Source organism: Clinocottus analis, unplaced genomic scaffold (genome assembly GCF_023055335.1).
Source record: "Clinocottus analis isolate CAN_PGR_092001 unplaced genomic scaffold, fCliAna1.0.p SCAF_10, whole genome shotgun sequence".
Taxonomy (NCBI): domain Eukaryota; kingdom Metazoa; phylum Chordata; class Actinopteri; order Perciformes; family Cottidae; genus Clinocottus; species Clinocottus analis.
Window position 1 is genome coordinate 2732498 of NW_027175821.1, and position 4643 is coordinate 2737140.

General features: G+C 36.0%; 1 long non-coding RNA gene across 1 annotated transcript; it reads right to left on the reverse strand.

Moving 5' to 3' along the window:
* Positions 1–1782: 1782 nt before the first annotated feature.
* On the reverse strand, positions 1783–4643 carry LOC137797028 (uncharacterized). The gene is made up of 6 exons (XR_011078643.1): positions 4613–4643; positions 4371–4483; positions 4133–4284; positions 3627–3755; positions 2699–2816; positions 1783–2105 (listed from the first exon to the last, which is right to left on the reverse strand). It is a non-coding gene; the product is annotated as an uncharacterized lncRNA (long non-coding RNA).

Here is a 4643-nt window from a genome sequence, read left to right on the forward strand (position 1 = left end):
AGGGGGGAAGGGGGGGGAGAAGGAACAGCCAACGTCAATCTGCTGGTCCGACTGGGGGGAGGGAGAGGGAAAAGCTGAGGGTCACTTCCCGTAGAGAGCCTCCATATAAAGGATACCAATTATTAACGCGCCATGTATTTAAATATAAATCGTTTTTTTTGTGTGTTAAATCTCGTAAGAAATAATGATTTATGTTAGTGTATTATAGTCGACATAGTAAACATATCCACCTCCATCATATATGTATATATATATATATATATATATATATATATATATATATATATATATATATATATATATATATATATATATATACACACACATATGTCGACTATAATACACTACATAATAATAATAATATTACAACATAATTAATTATTTCTTTAGCGTGTGTTATAGTAATAATACACAACTCATAACAATTAATTATTTTTGAAATTTCACACACAAAAATATACATATATATATATATATATATATATATATATATATATATATATATATATATATATATATATATATATATATATATATAGCGAGAGAGAGAGAGAGAGAGAGAGAGAGAGAGGCATATATATATATATATATATATATATATATATATATATATATATATATATATATATATATATATATATATATACATACATATATATTCACAAAAAAAAATAATTCTACATTTCCCCCTTTTTGAAATTAACATTGAAATAACAAAAACTAAATATAGTCTTAATTCGGCCCCACAATTCCAAAGGTGACACTAAATATGTAAGGGATCAAATTTGTATTACGAATAATATGTGTTTGTGTTTTTAAATACAACATCTGAACTACTTCTCCTAAGCGACCTACATTCAGCAGTTGCGGATGGAAACGCTGACACAACAATACTTCTGATGTTGGGACTCACAAATAAATACAAAAGTGGCACCACCTTGTGGTTTAGAAACACAATGAGACTTTATATAAAGAAAATACAGTGCAGCGTAATCTTAAGGAGCTTATAGTGCCATGTTACCCCACTAGAGAGCTAAGCTCACCGGGCTACTTGTGGTTCCCAGAGTCTTATAAGTAGTAGTCTGTCACTGTATCCCTGGTCATATGCATCAGATCTCTTTCAAAGTCTGTCATTTCACATTTTATTATCCCTGATTTTACATATTTCATTACATTGTTGGTGTGATGAACCAGTCGTTTGCTGGTCAGCTTTCTGACAACCAACTATTATGCAATAGCTGCTTATAGAATAGACACCTGTTTACACAAGCACAAATTACTGCCTTCAGAATAAATATTGAAAATATGCACGTGTTTGAGTCAAAGGAGCCTTTTGACTTATGTGGTGTTGGAGCGCCACCTTGTGGGTGCTGAGTAGTGGTACAGTTAAGGACGTATTCTTTACATCTGTCTGCACTTCCTCCTCTGGAGATTAAAATGTGCTACGACAGAAAAACTTTTGCCTCTTGAATGCCAAAGTTTAAGAAAAATATCATTAATTGTCTTGGTTATTACTTTTCAGAATATTCTTCTCAACATGAACATGTTGGATCTTTAGTCAAGTATTTAGAATAAGAGTTTGTATTTCTTGTTTTTAGTTCCTGTGTTTTAAAGGCCTGTTTATGGACAGAGATCACTAACCAGCATGGGCAGTACATACTTGGTATGTGTTCATGTTTCATACTCGCGCCCATGAAAATAACAGGAAATAAGTAAACATGAAGACTGATGATCAACTGTCATACAGCTGAATACAAACAGAGAAGACACAGGAGCCATCAAGATGTCTTTATGATGCTGAATATTTATTGCAGTAAATGTGAAAGCTTGAAGTGGTCACAGTTGAAGAAGACTCGTCCAACTGCAGCTCTTCATGTTCACTCTGAACTACTAGAGTCTCACTCTGAACTACTAGAGTCTCACTCTGAACTACTAGAGTCTCACTCTGAACTACTAGAGTCTCACTCTGAACTACTAGAGTCTCACTCTGAACTACTAGAGTCTCACTCTGAACTACTAGAGTCTCACTCTGAACTACCAGAAATACACTTCACACACATATGGTCTTTTATACCAACACTTTGTATCGTTCCAGAGTCCCCAGCCTGTAAAACAGAAAACAGTCATGTGATGAACAGGATTTCAGGGTTGGTGGTACTGAAGTGTCTTATTGTCATGTTGTCTTAACACAATGTGAACTTGCTATAAATGTGTGTACTTAGTGCATTATACTATAATAATGTATGCTCCTGATAGGCCTCGTCCTTCACGGAAAACTTGTTATATTGATCTCATCTTCTAAAAAGGGACTTCATCTGTGGTTATTAAAGCACTTGTTTCAGCTCGATTCCTCTGTTAACATCATTGTTTGAAGTAAATTCATGTGTTAAGGTTCTCATCATGTTGAGCTCTGAGATTCTTTATTTCTCTCTGTCTTCATTTCAGATGTGAGTCGTTACGTTTGCTTTTCTGACTCACGTAATATTCTCAGACTCTCTCCTGTGTGTATAACTCTCACTTGAGTAGGAAGTTCATCAGAATACATATTATTGACTGAGTAGCATCACGTGAGATGATTTTCATGCATGTAGTTGGTCATCCACCAGGGGTCATGAAAGTGTCTTTTCTTGAGGTTCAGAAGTCTACATTCATCTCTGTTAAGTTATAACCTCTCCTCCTGAGTCTTTAGCTTACTTACCCCCATAGTTCATCTCGACACAACCCTCTCGACCCCAAGAGTTGTCTGGTTGGCCACGAGCCCAATGGCCGTATTTTCTGTCGCCAGACCGATCAGTCCAAGTTAATCCGTATCTTCCCTGAAAACAATCAAGCAAACAATGATCACCTGAGGATGACTACTGCACTAACATTCATAAGGTCTGTGTTTTTCATCTCAACATAATGATGATCAGATGAACAATCCCCTGGTCAGCTGGTTGATGATGCTCCAGTGTGACTCGTGTGTCTTTGCATTGGAGTTGTCTCCTGGATACTAAGTCACTGGACTGTAAGAAGTCAAAGTAACCAGAATAATATTGTTCAATAATATATTTACTGTATCAGTACTACACTAGTGCAACAGCACAGCTATGTTACTATTACAGTATTACATTTTGTTTTTGCATTTCACACCATGTGATTAAAAAAAGTTATCAGACACAAATATTGTTCTTTGTACTTCATCTCAGAGGTATTCTGGGCCGAGGGTTTTGGTTATCACTGTTGTAAGTTAGTATATTAGTTATTATAAAATATATAAAACATCAGAATAATACAACAGTGCAGTACAATATTTATATAAACCTTCAGAAAACTAGTAATAGTAGTTATTATGCATCAAATATAATTATTACATTGAGTCAAATGTGAATCAGCAACATAACAGTAACATGTGTCAGCCAGGTTAATGCAGTACTACAACATGTTACTCTGAGGTAGAAGTACACAGTAAGTTGTAAACAGCTCAGTTGGATGTTTCTATGTGTTTCAGGGGCCTTTTGGTGGATTTCTTTGGTGGACAGTTATTGAGAGTAGTAACATCATTTAATTCAATAACACGTTTTCTTCTGTGATTTCATTGTAAATACATGAGAGGCACAAACTGAACAGAAACATTCACTTCTTACCCGATACATTCCGATCCAGTAATGATATTTTGAACGATTGGTCCTCCATATGATACATTCCACCTTACACAGCTCCACAATGCTAGTAATTGATACCAGATGTCCACGTTTGTACTTGCTACATTCTTTCTGTAATTAAAAATACATATTATTTACTAACACTTCATCATGGGTGCATCCTAACTCTCTGATGTGAACTTTCTTCTCCTGACCCTGGAGTCTTGAAGAATGTTCACGTTCCCTTCTGCTCTGAGGAGAATACACAAGATCACCCTCAAAGATATAAAGAGGACTTCAATTCAACAAGATTTATTTTGTCTGCTGAGTTTTCTCATTTTCTTTTCTTTTCCTGATTCCGTTTTTGTTTGAATTCAAGCTTTTAATTTGAAAAAAATAGCATTATGATTTTTAAAATTATTTTCAAAATGCGAAAACTATAAGAATTGATTTGCCAATTTCTATTCTGGGTAAATGGATGAGGTCAAACGTGTGTTTGTTTGTATTACCTCTGCATCGCCAAAAGTCAACCGCTGCTTATCGAACACCTTCACGCAGTGGGTTCCACCACCCGCATTTTTCCTGGTCTGGTACCAGCCTTTACCATTCCTACTACAAGCTGTGGACGGATATTTGGTCCGACACATTTCTTCAGGAGTCCCTGTATCACAGAAAACAAGACGTGCTGTTAGTTTAGTGTTCCTGGTGTCTGTGTAGAAAGATATTTAGTGACAGTTTGGTTCTTACATGCAGAGGCCGACATGGACATCAGCACCACCAGAAGAAGGACAGCAGTCACCACAACAGGACGCATGGCTCAGGATTCACTGACTCTCAGAACTCTACAACTGGAATATCACCTGGAAATGCCACACCATTCAACCCCATCACAACAACCACTTCAGTTCATAGCAGTTTTTAAAGCTACAGATCAGATTAAAGTTATTTCTGTTCTCTAAAACCTCCACCAAGAGACAAAGAGGACTCACCACAAGTGTCTTCTCCCTCGTTGCATCTCAG